The sequence below is a fragment of the Arachis hypogaea genome, chromosome 8 (assembly GCF_003086295.3).
Source record: "Arachis hypogaea cultivar Tifrunner chromosome 8, arahy.Tifrunner.gnm2.J5K5, whole genome shotgun sequence".
Lineage (NCBI taxonomy): Eukaryota > Viridiplantae > Streptophyta > Magnoliopsida > Fabales > Fabaceae > Arachis > Arachis hypogaea.
This window is the reverse complement of record NC_092043.1, coordinates 22,022,433-22,043,597: the sequence shown is the minus strand read 5'-3', so window position 1 is coordinate 22,043,597 and position 21,165 is coordinate 22,022,433. Positions and strand designations below refer to the sequence as shown.

At 38.9% G+C, this 21,165-nt stretch overlaps 1 non-coding gene across 1 annotated transcript; it reads left to right on the top strand.

Annotated features, from left to right (window-relative positions):
• The first annotated feature begins 17,688 nt into the window (after nt 1–17,688).
• Nucleotides 17,689–17,796, top strand: LOC112708641 (small nucleolar RNA R71). The gene has a single exon (XR_003156486.1). It is a non-coding gene; the product is annotated as a small nucleolar RNA R71 (small nucleolar RNA).
• The last annotated feature ends 3,369 nt before the right edge of the window (nt 17,797–21,165 follow it).

Below are 21,165 nucleotides of genomic sequence, written 5' to 3'. Positions count from 1 at the left end.
AAGGTTTAGACCTTCCGGATCCTCAAGAGTGGCCGCCATCAATTCTAGCTTATACCGCGGAGATTCTGATTAAGGAATCTAAGAGAAGTTCATTCAGTCTAATGTAGAACGGAGGTGTTGTCATGCACACGTTCATGGGTTGAAGGAGGTGATGAGTGTAAACATCTTAGATCGGACCATACACACGTTGAGTAAAATAGAAACAATTGCATTAATTCATCGAGATGCTGCAGAGCTCCTCACCCCCAACAATGGAGTTTAGAGACTCATGCCGTCAAAGAGTATGTAATTCAGATCTGAAAATGTCATGAGGTACAAGATAAATCTCTAAAAGTTGTTTAAATAGTAAACTAGTAACCTAGGTTTACAGAATATGAGTAAACTAAGATAATTGGTGCAGAAATCCACTTCTAGGGCCCACTTGGTGTGTGCTGGGGCTGAGACTAAAGCTATCCACGAGTTGAGGCCTTTCTTGGAGTTGAACTCCAAGTTATAACGTGTTTTGGGCGTTCAACTCCGGATCATGACATTTTTCTGGCGTTTAACTCCAGACAGCAGCATGTACTTGGCGTTCAATGCCAAGTTATGTCGTCTATATTGCTGGAAAGCCCTGGATGTCTACTTTCCAACGCCGTTGAAAGCGCGCCAATTGGCTCCTGTAGCTCCAAAAAATATTTTCCGAGTGCAGGGAGGTCAGGATCCAACAGCATCAGCAGTCCTTTTTCAGCCTAACTCAGATTTTTGCTCAACTCCCTCAATTTCAGCCAGAAAATACCTGAAATCACAGAAAAACACACAAACTCATAGTAAAGTCCAGAAATATGATTTTTGCCTAAAAACTAATAACATTCTACTAAAAACTAATTAAAACATACTAAAATCTACATGAAATTACCCCCAAAAAGCGTATAAAATATCCGCTCATCACAACACCAAACTTAAACTGTTGCTTGTCCTCAAGCAACTAGATAAATAAAATAGGATGAAAAAGAATTTAAGAAGTAATAATATCTTAGAGTTTTAAATGAAGCTCAGATTCTTATTAGATGAGCAGGGCTTGTAGCTTTTTGTTTCTGAATAGTTTTGGCATCTCCCTCTATCCTTTGAAATTCAGAATGATTGGCATCCATAGGAACTCAGAATTCAGATAGTATTATTGATTCTCCTAGTGTAGTATGTTGATTCTTGAACACAGTTACTTTATGAGTCTTGGCCGTGGCCCTAAGCACTTTGTTTTCCAGTATTACCACCGGATACATAAATGCCATAGACACCTGACTGGGTGAACCTTTTCAGATTGTGACTCAGCGTTGCTAAAGTCTCCAGTTAGAGGTGTCGAGAGCTCTTAAGCACACTCTTTTTGCTTTGGATCACGACTTTAACCACAGTCTCAAGCTTTTCACTTGGACCTGCATGCCACAAGCACATGGTTAGGGACAGCTTGATTTAGCCGCTTAGGCCTGGAATTACTTCCTTGGGCCCTCCTATCCACTGATGCTCAAAGCCTTGGATCCTTTTCACCCTTGCCTTTTGGTTTTAAGGGCTGTTGGCTTTTATTCCTTTTCTTAATCCAATGATTTCTTGTAACAAAAAAATTTTTTTTTGAACTGCTTTTTCTTGCTTCAAGAATCAATTTCATGATTTTTCAGATCATCAATAATATTTTTCGTGTTCCTCATTCTTTCAGGAGCCAATATTCATAAAATTCAAGATAAAAATTATGCACTATTCAAGCATTCATTCAGAGAACAAAAAGTGTTGCCACCACATATAGTTAATTATGATTTTTATTATTAAGAACTTGAAAATAAATTACTTCTTTATTCTAATTATCTACTATTTTATTCATGCCTGATGATGATGAGAAAAATAAATTATAACTTAATTGGAAATAGAACCAGAATAGATATACTAATTACTACTACTACTACTACTATATATATTTCCTAAGGTAAATTTCTATAATAACACTATCACAGAGTTAAAGCTAACATTAGATCTCAACAACCTGTGTTTTGGGAAGTAGATGTTCCTCTGATCTGTGGGATGCTTGGTCCTTCAAGGATTAATTTCTGGCGCTTCAGCTCCCTTAAATCACGCCCTTGCTCTTCTTGTTCCTTAAGCAGTTTGCAAAGCATGCTGCTTTGATTGTTCTGTTCTTCCTTTATTTGGTTCATAGCTTCTTGCAATTTGGAAATAGATGCTTCAAGATGTTCCCAATATTCGAATTGAGGAAGTTCTGGGAGGACTTCCTGTGCTCTCCTCTTGATTGGATCATCCTGCAACTGTTGTCTGTCCATTGATATTCTAGTGATTGGCCTTTCAACTGAGATATACTCTGTTATTCCCATCTTCACTCCGGCATCTCTGCAGAGCATAGAAATTAAGCTTGGATAGGCCAATCTGGCGTCCTTGGAATTCTTGTTTGCTATTTTGTATAATTCACACGAGATCAGTTGATGAACTTCTACTTCTTTTCCCAACATGATGCAGTGAATCATCACTGCTCTTTTAACAGTAACTTCAGAACGGTTGCTGGTGGGTAATATGGAACGCCCAATAAAATCCAGCCAGCCTCTGGCTACTGGTTTGAGATCTTCTCTTTTGAGTTGATTTGGGATGCCAGTCGTGCTGGTGGTCCACCTGGCTTCGGGGATGCATATATCCTCTAGAATCTTGTCCAGACCTTTATTTACCCTCATCATTCTCCTATTAAAGGAGTCTGGGTCATCTTTCAGTTGAGGGAGCTTAAAGATCTCCCTGATTTTGTCAGGATGGATATGAACAATCTTTCCTCTGACTAAGGTCCGATGGTCATAGAGAGCAGCTCCAATTATTCTTTGCCTGTCTGTCTGCCATAGATTAGCATAGAACTCCTGAACCATGTTCCTTCCCACTTTCGTTTCAGGATTGGCTAGGATTTCCCAGTTCCTGTTTCGAATTTGCTCTTGGATCTCCGGATATTCATCTTCCTTCAGGTCAAATTTAACTTCCGGGATCACTGATCTGTGACTCATTATTTTGTAGTAGTGGTCTGAATGTTCTTTAGTTAAGAACTTCCCTTGATTCCAAAGTGGCTTTGGAATATTCTCTTTCTTGCCTCTTGGGTTGGGTTGTTTTCCTTTAGGGGCCATGATCAAAGTGAGAATGTTTTTGTGATCACGGATAAGCACACCAAACTTAGAGGTTTGCCTGTCCTCAAGCAAAAGAAAAGAGAGAAGGGGAATAGGAGGAGAGCAAGTGTGGAATGGTGGATGGTGAGAGGGGCGCCGAAAGTGGTTATAAAGGGAGGGGGTGGGAATTCGAAAATAAGAAAAAGGATATAAGATAAAAGATATGATTTATAAAAGATAAACATGATAAGAAAAGGATATAATTTAAAAAGATATGAATGATATTTAAAAATAAATTTGAAATATATAATTTGAAAAAGATTTTAAAAGATAAAGAAGTTTGAAAAGAAATTGGAAAAAGAGTTGGATTGGATTGAAAATCACTTGTCCTTATGAATTAAAATGCATGTAAAATCTTTGAAATAGGGATTTCAGAAATTAGAGATTTTAGAAATTAGGATTAAAATTTTTGAAATTGAAGGATGATATTTGGAAACATGTTAATGCAAGAAATCATGAATTGAAACATAAAAATTAGAAAATTTTTGAAGAAAAACGAATTTTACCTCCTCCCCACCATCCTGGCGTTAAACGCCCAAACGCTGCATGTTTTGGGCGTTTAACGCCCAAATGTTGCTTCTCCTGGGCGTTCAACGCCCAGCTGCTGCTTCTTTCTGGCATTGAACGCCAGGAAGTCCTTTGTCACTGGGCGTTTTTCTGAACGCCCAGGATGCTATCAATCTGGCGTTAAATGCCCAGAAGGTGCTTCTTTCTGGCGTTCAATGCCCAGAAGGTGCTCCCTTCTGGCGTTTAACGCCCAGATGGCTACCCTTACTGGCGTTGAACGCCCAGTGGGTGCTTCTTTTGGGCATTCAACGCCCAAAACGTTTCTTACTGGCTTTTTTTTTATGCCAGTAAGCTTTCCAAATTTCCTTGTAACTTTGTGACTTCAATCAATTTCTATTTCACCTTTTGAAGATACTCTGGCATCTAGCTGTAAAACTTAATCAATTAGAAAAGAAAAATACAATTAAATTTTATGAATGGCTAGGTTGCCTCCCAGCAAGCGCTTCTTTAATGTCATTAGCTGGACTGTTACTGAGCTTTTAATCAAGTCTCAGTTTTGAGCATTCTTGCTCAAAATTGCCTTCAAGATAATGTTTAACTCTTTGTCCATTAACAATGAACTTTTTGTTAGAGTCATTATCCTGAAGCTCTACGTATCCATATGGTGATACACTTGTAATCACATACGGGCCTCTCCACCGGGATTTTAATTTCCCAGGGAATAATTTGAGCCTAGAATTAAATAGCAGAACTTTCTGCCCCGGCTCAAAGACTCTGGATGACAATTTCTTATCATGCCATCTTTTCGCTTTCTCTTTGTATAATTTTGCATTCTCGAAAGCATTGAGTCTAAATTCCTCTAGCTCATTTAGCTGGAGTAAACGTTTTTCTCCAGCTAACTTGGCATCAAGGTTCAGGAATCTGGTTGCCCAGTAGGCCTTGTGTTCCAGTTCCACTGGCAAGTGACATGCCTTTCCATATACAAGCTGGTATGGAGAGGTCCCTATAGGGGTCTTGAATGTTGTTCTGTATGCCCACAGAGCATCATCCAAGCTTCTTGCCCAATCCCTTCTACGGTTAATTACAGTCCGTTCCAGGATTCTTTTGAGTTCTCTATTTGAGACTTCAGCTTGTCCATTGGTCTGAGGATGGTATGGAGTGGCTACCCTGTGGCTGACTCCATAACGAACCAAGGCAGAGTAAAGTTGTTTATTGCAGAAATGACTACCCCCATCATTGATTAATACTCTAGGGGTACCAAATCTGCTGAAGATGTGTTTCTGGAGGAATTTTAACACTGTTTTAGTGTCATTAGTGGGTGTTGCAATAGCCTCCACCCATTTGGATACATAATCCACTGCCACCAGAATATAAGTGTTTGAGTATGATGGTGGGAAAGGTCCCATGAAGTCAATACCCCATACATCAAACAACTCAATCTCCAAGATTCCTTGTTGAGGCATGGCATAACTGTGAGGCAGATTGCCAGATCTTTGGCAACTGTCACAATTAAGTATAAATGCTCGGGAATCTTTATAGAGAGTAGGCCAGTAGAAGCCACATTGGAGGACTCTTGTGGTTGTTCGCTCACTTCCAAAATGTCCTCCATAATGTGATCCATGGCAGTGCCATAGAATCTTCTGCGCTTCTTCCTTTGGCACACATCTACGGATTACTCCGTCTGCACATCTCTTGAAGAGATATGGTTCATCCCAAAGATAGTACTTTGCATCTGTGATCAATTTCTTTGATTGCAGCCTACTGTACTCTTTGGGTATGAATCTCACTGCCTTGTAGTTTGCAATATCTGCAAACCATGGCACTTCCTGGATGGCAAAGAGTTGCTCATCCGGAAAAGTTTCAGAGATCTCAGTGGGAGGGAGGGACGCCCTTTCTACTGGTTCTATTCGGGACAGGTGATCTGCTACTTGGTTTTCTGTCCCTTTTCTGTTTCTTATTTCTATATCAAACTCTTGCAGAAGCAACACCCAACTTATAAGTCTGGGTTTTGAATCCTGCTTTGTGAGTAGATATTTAAGAGCAGCATGATCAGTGTACACAATCACTTTTGATCCTACCAAATAGGATCTGAATTTGTCAATGGCGTAAACCACTGCAAGTAACTCTTTTTCTGTGGTTGTGTAGTTCTTCTGTGCGTCATTTAGAACACGGCTGGCATAGTAAATGACGTGCAGAAGCTTGTCATGCCTCTGTCCCAGTACTGCACCAATGGCATGGTCACTGGCATCACACATTAATTCAAATGGTAATGTCCAGTCTAGTGCAGAGATGATTGGTGCTGTGACCAACTTAGCTTTCAGAGTCTCAAATGCCTGCAGACACTCTTTATCAAAGATACATGGCGTGTCAGCAGCTAGCAGGTTGCTCAGAGGTTTGGCAATTTTTGAAAAATCATTTATAAACCTCCTATAGAATCATGCATGCCCCAGAAAGCTTCTGATTGCCTTAACATTGGCAGGTGGTGGTAATTTTTCAATTACCTCTACCTTAGCTTGATCCACCTCTATTCCCTTGTTCGAGATTTTGTGCCCAAGGACAATTCCTTCAGTCACCATAAAGTGACATTTTCCCAGTTTAAAATCAGGTTAGTCTCTTGGCATCTTTTCAGAACAAGTGCTAAATGGTTAAGTCAGGAGCTGAATGAGTCTCCAAATACTGAAAAGTCATCCATGAAGACTTCCAGAAATTTTTCCACCATATCAGAGAAAATTGAGAGCATGCACCTCTGAAAGGTTGCAGATGCATTGCATAGGCCAAATGGCATCCTTCTGTATGCAAATACTCCAGATGGACATGTGAATGCCGTTTTCTCCTGATCCTGGGGATCTACTGCAATTTGATTATAACCTGAATATCCATCCAGGAAGCAGTAGTATTCATGACCTGCTAGTCTTTCTAGCATTTGGTCTATGAATGGTAAAGGAAAATGATCCTTTCTGGTGGCTGTATTGAGCCTTCTATAATCAATACACATACGCCACCCTATAACTGTTCTTGTAGGAACCAGTTCATTTTTTTCATTGTGAACCACTGTCATGCCACCTTTCTTAGGGACGACTTGGACAGGGCTTACCCAGGGGCTGTCAGAAATAGGATAAATAATCCCAGCCTCTAGTAACTTAGTGACCTCTTTCTGCACCACCTCCTTCATGGCTGGATTTAGCCGCCTTTGTGGTTGAACCACTGGCTTGGCGTCACCCTCCAGTAAGATTTTGTGCATGCATCTGGCTGGGCTAATGCCCTTAAGATCACTGATGGACCACCCAAGAGCTGTCTTGTGTGTCCTTAGCACTTGAATTAGTGCTTCCTCTTCCTGTGGCTCTAAGGTAGAGCTTATGATTACAGGAAAGGTGTCACCTTCTCCCAGGAATGCATATTTTAGGGATGGTGGTAATGGTTTGAGCTCGGGTTTAGGAGGTTTCTCCTCTTCCTGAGGAATTTTCAGAGGTTCTATTATTTTCTCTGATTCCTCCAAATCAGGCTGAACATCTTTAAAGATGTCCTCTAGCTCTGATTCGAGACTCTCAGCCATATTGACTTCTCTTACCAGAGAGTCAATAATATCAACACTCATGCAGTCATTTGGGGTGTCTGGGTGTTGCATGGCTTTGACAACATTCAACTTAAACTCCTCCTCATTGACTCTCAAAGTTACTTCCCCTTTTTGGACGTCAATGAGGGTTCGGCCAGTTGCTAGGAAAGGTCTTCCTAGAATAAGAGTTGCACTCTTGTGCTCCTCTATTTCCAGCACCACAAAGTCAGTAGGAAAGGCAAATGGCCCTACCTTGACAATCATGTCTTCAATCACGCCTGATGGGTATTTAATGGAACCATCAGCAAGTTGAAGACATATCCTGGTTGGTTTGATTTCTTCAGTCAAACCAAGCTTTCTGATAGTAGATGCAGGTATTAGGTTGATACTTGCCCCAAGATCACATAAAGCTTGCTTGGTACAAGTACCCTCTAATGTGCATGGTATCATAAAGCTCCCGGGATCTTTAAGCTTCTCAGGTAAGCTTTTTAGAATGAATGCACTGTAGTGAGGTAGACTTTTTCAGTTTCCCTCCAATCCTTCTTATGACTTAAGATCTCTTTCATGAACTTAGCATAAGAGGGTATTTGCTCAAGTGCTTCTGCAAACGGAATCTTTATTTCAAGAGTCCTGAGATAGTCTGCAAAGCGAGCAAATTGCTTATCCTGTTCTACTTGGCGGAGTTTTTGAGGATAAGGCATTTTGGCTTTATATTCCTCAACCTTGGTTGCTGCAGGTTTATTACTTACAGAAGTGGGTTGAGAAGCCTTTTTAGGAAGGTTGTTATCAGCACTTGTATGTGACTGATCCCCCATTGGTGTTTGAATGCCAGGGGTGGAAGCTGGAGTGGCGTTAGACGCCAACTCCTTATTTGTTACTGGCATTTGAACGCCAGAACTGAGCTTCCCTTGGGCGTTCAACGCCGGATTCATGCTTGTTTCGGGCGTTGAACGCCAGAAATGAGCATGGGCTGGGCATTTAGCGCCAGCCTCATTCCTCTCTGGGCTCTGATTGTCCTCAGAGGGGTTTTGAGTAGCCATTTGTTCATTTCTTGGCTTCCTGCTGCTTTGAAGTGAGGTATTTAATGTTTTCCCACTTCTTAATTGAACTGCTTGGCATTTTTCTGCTATTTATTTTGACAGTTGCTTTTCTGTTTGCTTTAACTGTACTTCCATATTCCTATTAGCCATTCTTGTTTCTTGTAGTATTTCCTTGAATTTGGCTAGCTGCTTGGTTAGAAAGTCTAATTGCTGATTGATTTCATTAGCCTGATCCACAGGACTGAGTTCAGCAGTTACTGTTTTAGCTTCTTCTTTCATGGAAAGTCCACTGCTTAGGTACATATGCTGATTTCTGGCAACTGTATCAATAAGCTCTTGAGCTTCTTCAATTGTTTTTCTCATATGTATAGATCCACCAGCTGAGTGGTCTAGAGAAATCTGAGCTTTTTCTGTAAGCCCATAGTAGAAGATGTCTAATTGCACCCACTCTGAAAATATTTCAGAGGGGCATTTTCTTAGCATCTCTCTGTATCTCTCCCAGGCATCATAAAGGGATTCATTATCTCCTTGTTTGAAGCCTTGGATGCTTAGCCTTAGCTGTGTCATCCGTTTTGGAGGGAAATAGTGATTCAGGAATTTTTCTAACAGCTGTTTCCATGTTTTTATGCTGTTCTTAGGCTGGTTATTTAACCACCTCTTAGCTTGATCTTTTACAACAAATGGAAACAGTAATAATCTATAGACATCCTAATCTACTTCCTTATCATGTACTGTGTCAGCAATTTGTAAAAATTGTGCTAGAAACTCTGTAGGTTCTTCCTGTGGAAGACCGGAATACTGGCAGTTTTGCTGCACCATGATAATGAGCTGAGGATTCAACTCAAAGCTACTAACTCCAATGGAGGGTATACAGATACTACTCCCATATGAAGCAGTAGTGGGGTTAGCATATGACCCCAGAGTCCTCTTGGACTGTTCATTCCCACTTAGTTCCATAATGGAATAAAGGAGATGATATGTATGTTAATATTATTTATTTTATAAAAATTTATTTTATAAAATAAAATAAAAACGAAATAAACAAAAGAAATTGAAAATATTTTGAAATTGAAATCTGAATTTCAATATAAAAATTTCAAAAAATGTAGTTTAAAATTAGTTAAGAAAGATATATTTTTTTTGAATTTTGAATTTTATGATGAAAGAGAAAAACACACAAAAGATACCAAACTTAAAAATTTTAAGATCAAAACACAATAAAGACTCAAGAACACCAAGAACAAAAGAAAGAACACCAAACTTAAAATTTTTAGAAAACCAAGATAAATTTTCGAAAATTATGAAAAGATTAACAAGAAAACACCAAACTTAAAGTTTGGCACAAGATTAAATCAAGAAAAATTATTTTTGAAAAAGATTTTAAAGAAGATACCCAATTATCAAGAACAACTACTAAAGCTCCAGCAAAATGGGCAGCAACTTCAATGTTGATTTTAAAAATTTTCAAGTGCATACAAAATATGAAATTGACACCAAACTTAGAACAGGATACTAAACTTACGAAAAAATTTAAAAATTGATAAAGAAAAAAAAATATTTTTGAAAATTTTTGAAAAGAAATTATCCTATCAGAATTTAATGACTCTTATAACAACAGAAATAAATTATTCCTAATCTAAGAAATAAAATATGCCTTCAATTGTTCAAACTCAACAATCTCCGGCAACGGCGCCAAAAACTTGGTGCACGAAATTGCATTCACACTTTTTGCAATCCGCATAACTAACCAGCAAGTGCACTGGGTCGTCCAAGTAATACCTTACGTGAGTAAGGGTCGATCCCACGGAGATTATTGGTTTGGAAAAATAAAAGAGAATAAAATCGTTACTTGTTGTGCAGTAATGAGAAATATGTTGGAGTTTTGGAGATGCTTTGTCCTCTGAATTTCTGCAATGTAATATTCAACTCAATTGTTTGTAAAGCACGTCTACGGCAAGCTGTATGTAGGGTGTCACCATTGTCAGTGGCTACCTCCCATCCTCTCAATGAAAACGTTCCAGGTGCTCTGTCACAGCACGGCTAATCAGCTGTTGGTTCTCGATCATGTTGGAATAGGATCCATTGATCCTTTTGCGTTTGTCATCACGCCCAGCAATCGCGAGTTTGAAGCACGTCACAGCCATTCAATCCTTGAATCCTACTCAGAATACCACAGACAAGGTTTAGACCTTCCGGATCCTCAAGAGTGGCCGCCATCAATTCTAGCTTATACCGCGAAGATTCTGATTAAGGAATCTAAGAGAAGTTCATTCAGTCTGATGTAGAACGGAGGTATTGTCAGGCACATGTTCATGGGTTGAGAGAGGTGATGAGTGTCACGGATCATCACCTCTTTCATAATTAAGCACGAATAAACATCTTAGATCGGACCATACACACGTTGAGTAAAATAGAAACAATTGCATTAATTCATCGAGACGCTGCAGAGCTCCTCACCCCCAACAATGGAGTTTAGAGACTCATGCCGTCAAAGAGTATGTAATTCAGATCTGAAAATGTCATGAGATACAAGATAAATCTCTAAAGGTTGTTTAAATAGTAAACTAGTAACCTAGGTTTACAGAATATGAGTAAACTAAGATAATTGGTGCAGAAATCCACTTCTGGGGCCCACTTGGTGTGTGTTGGGGCTGAGACTAAAGCTATCCACGAGTTGAGGCCTTTCTTGGAGTTGAACTCCAAGTTATAACGTGTTTTGGGCGTTCAACTCCGGATCATGACGTTTTTCTGGCGTTTAACTCCAGACAGCAGCATGTACTTGGCGTTCAACGCCAGGTTACGTCATCTATCTTCGCGCAAAATATGGACTATTATATATTTCTGGAAAGCCCTGGATGTCTACTTTCCAACGCCGTTGAGAGCACGCCAATTGGACTCCTGTAGCTCCAAAAAATCCATTCCGAGTGAAGGAAGGTCAGGATCCAACAACATCAGCAGTCCTTTTTCAGCCTAACTCAGATTTTTGCTCAACTCCCTCAATTTCAGCCAGAAAATACCTGAAATCACAGAAAAACACACAAACTCATAGTAAAGTCCAGAAATATCATTTTTGCCTAAAAACTAATAACATTCTACTAAAAACTAATTAAAACATACTAAAATCTACATGAAATTACCCCCAAAAAGCGTATAAAATATCCGCTCTTCAACAACTAACCAGCAAATGCACTGAGTCGTCCAAGTAATACCTTACGTGAGTAAGGGTCGATCCCACGGAGATAGTCGGCTTGAAGCAAGCTATGGTCACCTTATAAATCTCAGTCAGGCAGATTCAAACGGTTATAAAGTTTTGATAATTAAAAGATAAATAAACAGAAAATAAGGATAGAGATACTTATGTAAATCATTGGTGGGAATTTCAGATAAGTGTATGGAGATGCTTTATCCCTCTTGAATCTCTACTTTCCTACTGCTTTCATCCAATCATTCTTACTCTTTTCCATGGCAAGCTATATGTAGGGCATCACCATTGTCAATGGCTACTTCCCATTCTCTCAGTGAAAATGGTCAAAATGCTCTGTCAGAGCATGACTAATCATCTGTCGGTTCTCAATCATGTCGGAATAGAATCTAGTGATTCTTTTGCATCTGTCACTAGGCCCAACACTCGCGAGTTTGAAGCTCGTCACAGTCATTCCATCTCAGATCCTACTCGGAATACCACAAACAAGGTTTTGACTTTCCGGATCTTAGGAATGGCCGCCAATAATTCTAGCTTATAATACGAAGACTCCGATCTTTTGGAATGGAGGCTAAGAGATACACGCTCGTTCTAAGGTAGAACGGAAGTGGTTGTCAGTCACGCGTTCATAGGTGAGAATGATGATGAGTGTCACGGATCATCACATTCATCATGTTGAAGTGTAGCGAATATCTTAGAATAAGAATAAGCATGAATTAAATAGAAGAACAATAGTACTTTGCATTAATACTCGAGGAACTGCAGAGCTCCACACCTTAATCTATGGTGTGTAGAAACTCCACCGTTGAAAATACATAAGTGATGGTCTAGGCATGGCCAAATGGCCAGCCCCCATGAAGGTCTAAAATCGCATACACTAATTAAAGATCAATCAAAAGACTCTGAATACAATAGTAAAAAGTTCTATTTATACTAAACTAGTTACTAGGGTTTACAGAAATAAGTCTAAGTGCAGAAATCCACTTCTGGGGCCCACTTTGGTGTGTGCTTGGGCTGAGCTTGAGCTTTACACGTGCAAAGGCTTCTCTTGGGGTTAAACGCCAAGTTGTAACGTGTTTTTGGCGTTTAACTCTGGTTTGTGATGTGTTTCTGGCGTTTTACTCCAGAATGCAACATGGAACTGGCGTTAAACGCCAGTTTGAGTCGTCTATACTTTAATAAAGTATGGACTATTATATATTGCTGGAAAGTCAGAATCCAACAGCATCAGCAGTTCTTTGTCAGCCTCCTATCAGATTTTTGCTCAAGTCCCTCAATTTCAGCCAGAAAATACCTGAAATCACAGAAAAACACACAAACTCATAGTGAAGTCCAGAAATGTGAATTTTGCATAAAAACTAATAAAAACATCCCTAAAAGTAGCTAGATCCTACTAAAACTACCTAAAAACAATGCCAAAAAGCGTATAAATTAGCCGCTCATCACAACACCAAACTTAATTGTTGCTTGTCCCCAAGCAACTGAAAATCAAATAGGATAAAAAGAAGAGAATATACTATAAATCTCAAAATATCAATGAATATTAGTACTAATTAGATGAGCGGGACTTGTAGCTTTTTGCTTCTGAACAGTTTTGGCATCTCACTTTATCCTTTGAAGTTCAGAATGATTGGCATCTATAGGAACTCAGAGTTCAGATAGTGTTATTGATTCTCCTAGTTAAGTATGTTGATTCTTGAACACAGCTCCTTTTATGAGTCTTGGTCGTGGCCCTAAGCACTTTGTTTTCCAGTATTACCACCGGATACATAAATGCCACAGACACATGACTGGGTGAACCTTTTTAGATTGTAACTCAGCTTTGCTAAAGTCCCCAGTTAGAGGTGTCCAGAGCTCTTAAGCACACTCTTTTTTCTTTGGATCACGACTTTAACCACTCAGTCTCAAATTTTCACTTGGACCTGCATGCCACAAGCACATGGTTAGGGACAACTTTGGTTTAGCCGCTTAGGCCTGGATTTTATTTCCTTGGGCCCTCCTATCCATTGATGCTCAAAGCCTTGGATCCTTTTTACCCTTGCCTTTTGGTTTTAAGGGCTATTGGCTTTTTCTGCTTGCTTTTTCTTTTTCTTTCTCTCTTTTTTTTGCCACTTCTTTTTTTCGCAAGCTTTGTTCTTCACTGCTTTTTCTTGCTTCAAGAATCAATTTTATGATTTTTCAGATTATCAATAACATTTTTTTCATCATTCTTTCAAGAGCCAACAATTTTAACATTCATAAACAACATGATCAAAAATATGCACTGTTCAAGCATTCATTCAGAAAACAAAAAATATTGTCACCACATCAATATAATTAAACTAATTTCAAGGATGAATTCGAAACTCATGTACTTCTTGTTCTTTTGTATTAGAAACATTTTTCATTTAAGAGAGGTGAAGGATTCATGGAATTATTCATAGCCTTAAGACATAGACACTAGACACTAACGATCATGTAATAAAGACACAAACATAGACAAACATGAGGTTCAAAAACCGAAAAACAAAGAGATAAGAACAAGGAAGTTAAGGAATGAGTCCACCTTAATGATGGTGGCGCCTTCTTCTTGAAAGACCAATGATGTCCTTCAGCTCTTCTATGTCTCTTCCTTGCCTTTGTTGCTCCTCCCTCCTAGCTCTTTGATCTTCTCTAATCTCATTGAGAATGATGGAGTGCTCTTGGTGTTCCACCCTTAATTGGTTCATGTTATGACTCAATCCTTCTATAGAAGTGTTCAGTTGTTCCCAATAGTTGTTTGGAGGAAAATGCATCCCTTGGGCATCTCAGGGATTTCTTGATGATGAGCTTTCTCATGCGTCTCTTGAGATCCATGAATGGGCTCTCTTGTTTGCTCCATCCTCTTCTTAGTGATGGGCTTGTCCTCTTCAATGAGGATGTCTCCTTCTATGACAACTCTAGCTAAGTTGCATAGATGGCAAATGAGATGAGGAAAAGCTAGCCTTGCCAAGGTGGAGGGCTTTTTGGCTACTTTGTAGAGTTCTAGAGGGATGACTTCATGAACTTCTACCTCCTCTCCAATCATGATGCTATGGATCATGATGGCCCGATCCACAGTTACTTCGGATCGGTTGCTAGTGGGGATGATGGAGCGTTGGATGAACTCCAACCATCCTCTAGCCACAGGCTTAAGGTCCAGTCTTCTCAATTGAACCGGCTTGCCTTTTGAGTCACTTTTCCATTGAGCTCCTTCCACACATATGTCCTTGAGGACTTGGTCCAACCTTTGATCAAAGTTGACCCTTCTAGTGTAGGGGCGTGCGTCTTCTTGCATCATAGGCAAGTTGAATGCCAACCTTATGCTCTCCGAACTGAAATCTAAGCATTTCCCTCGAACCATTGTAAGCTAATTCTTTGGGTTTGGGTTCATGCTTTGATCATGGTTCCTAATGATCCATGCGTTTGCATAGAACTCTTGAACCATTAAGATTCCGACTTGTTGAATGGGATTAGAGAGGACTTCCCATCCTCTTCTTCTAATCTCTTGTCGGATCTCTGGATATTTGCCCTTTTTGAGCTTACAAGGGACCTCAAGAATCACCTTTTTTCTTGGCCACAACTTTATAGAAGTGGTCTTGATGGGCTTTTGAGATGAATTTCTTCATTTCCCATGACTAGGAGGTGAAAGCTTTTGCCTTCTCTTTCCTCTTTCTAGAGGTTTCTCCAGCCTTAGGTACCATAAATGGTTATGAAAAAATAAAAAAGCTATGCTTTTACCACACCAAACTTAGAATGTTGCTCGCCCTCGAGCAAAAGAAGAAAGAATACAAGAAGAAGAAGAAGATATGGAGGAGAGGGAGAGATGTGTGTATTCGGCCAAGGGGGAGAAGAGAGGGTTGTGTTGTGTAAAAATGGAGAAGGGTGGAGGGGTTTATATAGGGGAGGGTGAGGGGTATGGGTTCGATCATTTAGGGTGGGTTTGGGTGGGAAAGAGATTTTGAATTTGAAGGTAGGTGGGGTTTACGGGGAAGAGTGGACGGATGTGAAGAAGAGAGAAATGGGGTAGGTGGGGATCCAGTGGGGTCCACAGATCCTGAGGTGATCCTGTGTGGTCCACAGATCCTAAGGTGTCAAGGATTTCTCATCCCTGCACCCATTAGGCGTGTAAAATGCCCTCTGTATGCAATCTTGAGGTTTAACGCCAAACTGATGCTTGTTTCTGGCGTTAAACGCCAGCTTGATGCTTGTTTCTGGCGTTAAACACCCAGATGTAGCATGTTTCTGGCGTTTAACACCAGCCTGATGCTTGTTTCTGGCGTTAAACGCCAGACAGATGCTTGTTTCTGGCATACGCTAGACAGCTCTTCCTTCAGGGTGTGCTTTTTCTTCTGCTGTTTTTTATTCTATTTTTAAATTTTGCAATTGTTTTGTGACTCCACATGATCATAAACCTAAAATATGAAATAACAATAAAAATATAGATAAATAAAGATTGGGTTGCCTCCCAATAAGCGCTTCTTTAATTTCAATAGCTTGACAGTGAGCTCTCATGGAGCTTCACAGATATTCAGAGCATGATGAGGGTCTCCCAACACCAAACTTAGAGTTTGACTGTGGGATCTTCTCAACACCAAACTTAGAGTTTGGTTGTGGCCTCCCAACACCAAACTTAAAGTTTGATTGCGGGGGCTTTGTTTGACTCTGTATTGAGAGAAGCTTTGATGCTTCCTCTCCATGGTTGCAGAGGAAGATCCCTGAGCTTTAAACACAAGGTAGTCCCTGTTCAATTGAAGGACTAGCTCTCCTTTGTCAACATCAATCACAGCTCCTACTGTGGCTAGGAAAGGTCTTCCAAGGATGATGCATTCATCCTCATCCTTCCCAGTGTCTAAGATTATGAAATCAGTAGGGATGTAAAGGCCTTTAACCTTCAGTAACACATCCTCTACTAATCTATAAGCTTGTTTTATTGATTTGTCTGCCATCTCTAACGAGATTCTTGCAGCTTGTACCTCAAAGATCCCCAGTTTCTCCATTACAGAGAGTGGCATAAGATTTATACCTAACCCCAGGTCACACAGAGCCTTCTCAATGTTCTTGGTGCCTATGGTATAGGGTATTAAGAATTTACCAGGATCTTGTTTCTTTTGAGGTAAAGTTTGCTGAACCCATGTATTTAGTTCACTAATTTAGCAAGGGAGGTTCATCTTCCCAAGTCTCATTACCAAACAACTTGGCATTCAGCTTCATGATGACTCCTAGATATTGAGCAACTTACTCTTCAGTTACATCTTCATCCTCTTTAGAGGAAGAATAGTTCTCAAAGCTCATGAATGGCAGAAGGAAGTTTAATGGAATCTCTATGGTCTCTATATGAGCCTCAGATTCCTTTAGGTCCTCAATAGGGAACTCCTTTCTATCTGGAGGGCGTCCCATGAGGTCTTCCTTATTGGGATTCACGTCCTTCCCTTCTTCTTTGGGTTCGGCCATTTTGATTATATCAATGGCCATGCACTCTCTTTTTGGATTCTCTTCTGTATTGCTTAGGAGAGTACTAGGAGGAGTTTCAGTGATTTTCTTACTCAGCTGACCCACTTGTGCCTCCAAATTTCTAATGGAGGACCTTGTTTCATTCATGAAACTTAGAGTGGCCTTAGATAGATCAGAGACTATGTTTGTTAAGCTAGAAGGGCTCTGCTCAGAATTCTCTGTCTGTTACTCAGAAAATGATGGAAAAGGCTTGCTATTGCTAAGCCTGTTTCTTCCACCATTATTAAAGCCTTGTTGGGGCTTTTGTTGATCCTTCCATGAGAAATTTGGATGATTTCTCCATGAGGGATTATAGGTGTTTCCATAGGTTTCACCCATGTAATTCACCTCTACCATTGCAGGGTTCTCAGGATCATAAGCTTCTGCTTCAGAAGATGCTTCTTTAGTACTGTTGGATGTGTTTTGCAATCCATTCAGACTCTGAGAAATCATTTTGACTTGCTGAGTCAAAATTTTGTTCTGAGCCAATATGGCATTCAGAGCATCAATTTCAAGAACTCCCCTCTTTTGAGGCGTCCCATTATTCACAGGATTCCTCTCAGAGGTGTACATGAATTGGTTATTTGTAACCATGTCAATGAGTTCTTGAGCTTCTGCAGGCGTTTTCTTTAGGTGAATGGATCCACCTACAGAATGGTCCAATGACATCTTAGAGAACTCAGATAGACCATAATAGAATATATCCAAAATGGTCCACTCTGAAAGCATGTCAGAAGGACACTTTTTGGTCAACTGCTTGTATCTTTCCCAAGCTTCATAGAGGGATTCACCATCTTTTTGCTTGAAGGTCTGAACATCCACTCTAAGCTTGCTCAGCTTTTGAGGAGGAAAGAACTTGGCCAAGAAGGCCATGACCAGCTTATCCTAAGAGTCCAGGCTATCTTTAGGTTGTGAGTCCAACCATGTTCTAGCTCTTTCTCTTACGGCAAAAGGGAAAAGCATGAGCCTGTAGACTTCAGGATCTACTCCATTAGTCGTAACAGTGTCACAGATCTGCAAGAACTCAGTTAAAAACTGATAGGGATCTTCTGATGGAAGTCCATGAAACTTACAGTTCTGTTGCATTAGAGCAACTAGTTAAGGCTTCAGCTCAAAATTGTTTGCTCCAATGGCAGGGATTGAGATGCTTCTTCCATAAAAATTGGAAGTAGGTGTAGTATAATCACTAAGCATCCTCCTTGCGCATCCACCATTGTTATTGGGTGCGGCCATGTCTCTTTTTTTTCGAGGTTCTCTGTAAGGTTTTCTCTGGATTGTTGTGCTTTAGCTTCTCTTAGCTTCTTCTTCAGTGTCCTTTTAGGTTCAGGATCTACTTCAACAAGAATGTCCTTGTCCTTGCTCCTACTCATATGAAAAAGAAGAGAACAGAAAAAAAGAGGAATCCTCTATGTCACAGTATAGAGATTCCTTTATGTAAGTATAAGAAAAGAAGAATAAGAATGAAGAAAAGAAAAATTCGAACACAGAGGAGAAGAAAGGGTTCGAATTTTAAGATGAAGAGAAGTGTTAGTAAATAAATAAAATAAATAGAAAGAGATGAGAGGGAAAGAATTTCAAAACTTGTTTTTGAAAAATGGTTAGTGATTTTTGAAAATTAAAAGAAGAAATTAAAATTAAAATTTGAAACAATTAGTTAATTAAAAGAATTTTGAAAAAGGGTGAGGAATTTTCGAAAATTAGAGAGAGAAAAGTAGTTAGGTGGTTTTGAAAAAAGTAAGAAATAGTAAAACAAACAAAAAGTCAATTAGTTAGTTGAAAAAGATTTGAAAATAAATTTTGAAAAGATAAGAAGTTAGAAAAGATTTTGAAATTGATTTTGAAAAAAATATGATTTGAAAAGATATGATTAAAAAGATATGATTGAAATTTGTTTTGAAAAAGATTTAATTTTTAAAATTAAAATTGATTACTTGATTAACAAGAAACTAAAAGATATGATTCTAGAATTTAAAGATTGAACCTTTCTTAACAAGAAAGTAACAAACTTCAAATTTTTGAATCAATCACATTAATTGTTAGTAACGTTTTCGAAAATTATGAAATAAAATTAAGAAAAAGATTTTGAAAAACAATTTTTGAAATTTTTGAAAATAATAAAAAAATGAAAAAGATTTTATTTTTGAAAAAGATTTTGAAAAGATAAGATTTTTGAAATTGAAATCTTGACTTGACTTACAAGAAACAACTTATTTTAAAAATTTTGGACTAAGTCAACTCAAAGATTTTGAATTTTATGAGTAAAATAAGAGAAAGATTTTTTTTTTATTTTTGAATTTTTAATGAGGAGGGAGAAAAACACAAATATGACCCAAAACATGAAAATTTTGGATCAAACCAATGATACATGCAAGAACACTATGAATGTCAAGATGAACACCAAGAACACTTTGAAGATCATGATGAACATCAAGAACTTATTTTTGAAAAATTTTCAAGAAAAGAAAAAACATGCAAGACACCAAACTTAGAAATTTTTCATGTTTAGACACTATGAATGCAAAAATGCATATGAAAAATAACAAAAGACACAAAACAAGAAAATATGAAGATCAAACAAGAAGACTTATCAAGAACAACTTGAAGATCATGAAGAACACCATGCATGAATTTTTCAAAAAAATGTATAAATTTTTAAAACATGCAGTTGACACCAAACTTAAAAATTGACATTAGACTCAAACAAAAAACACAAAATATTTTTTATTTTTATGATTTTATTAATTTTTTGTATTTCTCGAAAATTAATTGTGGACAAACGAAAAAGAAGAAAAATTTTGAAAGATTTTTGAAAACTTTTTAAAAACAAAATAAGAAGAAAATTACCTAATCTGAGCAACAAGATGAACCGTCAGTTGTCCAAACTCAAACAATCCTCAGCAACGGCGCCAAAAACTTGGTGGGCAAAATTGTGATCATTAACAATGGTTCCAACAACTTGGTGCTCTTAAACGTGAATCACACTTTGTCACAACTCCGCACAACTAACCAGCAAGTACACTGGGTCGTCCAAGTAATACCTTACGTGAGTAAGGGTCGATCCCACGGAGATTGTCGGCTTGAAGCAAGCTACGGTCACCTTGTAAATCACAGTCAGGCGGATTCAAATGGTTATAAAGTTTTGATAATTAAAAGATAAATAAACAGAAAATAACGATAGAGATACTTATGTAAATCATTGGTGGGAATTTCAGATAAGTGTATGGAGATGCTTTATCCCTCTTGAATCTCTACTTTCCTACTGCTTTCATCCAATCATTCTTACTCCTTTCCATGGCAAGCTGTATGTAGGGCATCATCATTGTCAATGGCTACTTCCCATCCTCTTAGTGAAAATGGTCCAAATGCTCTGTCACAGCACGGCTAATCATCTGTCTTTTCTCGATCATGTCGGAATAGAATCCAGTGATTCTTTTGCGTCTGTCACTACGCCAAACACTCGCGAGTTTGAAGCTCATCATAGTCATTCCATCTCAGATCCTACTCGGAATACCACAGACAAGGTTTAGACTTTCCGATTCTTAGGAATGGCCGCCAATAATTCTAGCTTATACCACAAAGACTCCGATCTTTCGGAATGGAGGCTAAGAGATACATGCTCGTTCTAAGGTAGAATGGATGTGGTTGTCAGTCACGCGTTCATAGGTGAGAATGATGATGATTGTCACGGATCATCACATTCATCATGTTAAAGTGCAGCGAATATCTTAGAATAAGAATAAGTATGAATTGAATAGAAGAACAATAGTACTTTGCATTAATACTCGAGGAATAGTAGAGCTCCACACCTTAATCTATGGTGTGTAGAAACTCCACCGTTGAAAATACATAAGTGATGGTCTAGGCATGGCCGAATGGCCAGCCCCCATGAAGGTCTAAAATCACATACACTGATTAAAGATCAATCAAAAGACTCTGAATACAATAGTAAAAAGTTCTATTTATGCTAAACTAGTTACTAGGGTTTACGGAAATAAGTCTAAGTGCAGAAATCCACTTCCGGGGCCCACTTTGGTGTGTGCTTGGGCTAAGCTTGAGCTTTACACGTGCAGAGTCTTCTCTTGGGGTTAAACGCCAAGTTCTAACATGTTTTTGGCGTTTAACTATGGTTTGTGACGTGTTTTTGGCGTTTTACTCCAGAATGCAACTTGGAACTGGCGTTGAACGCCAGTTTGCGTCATC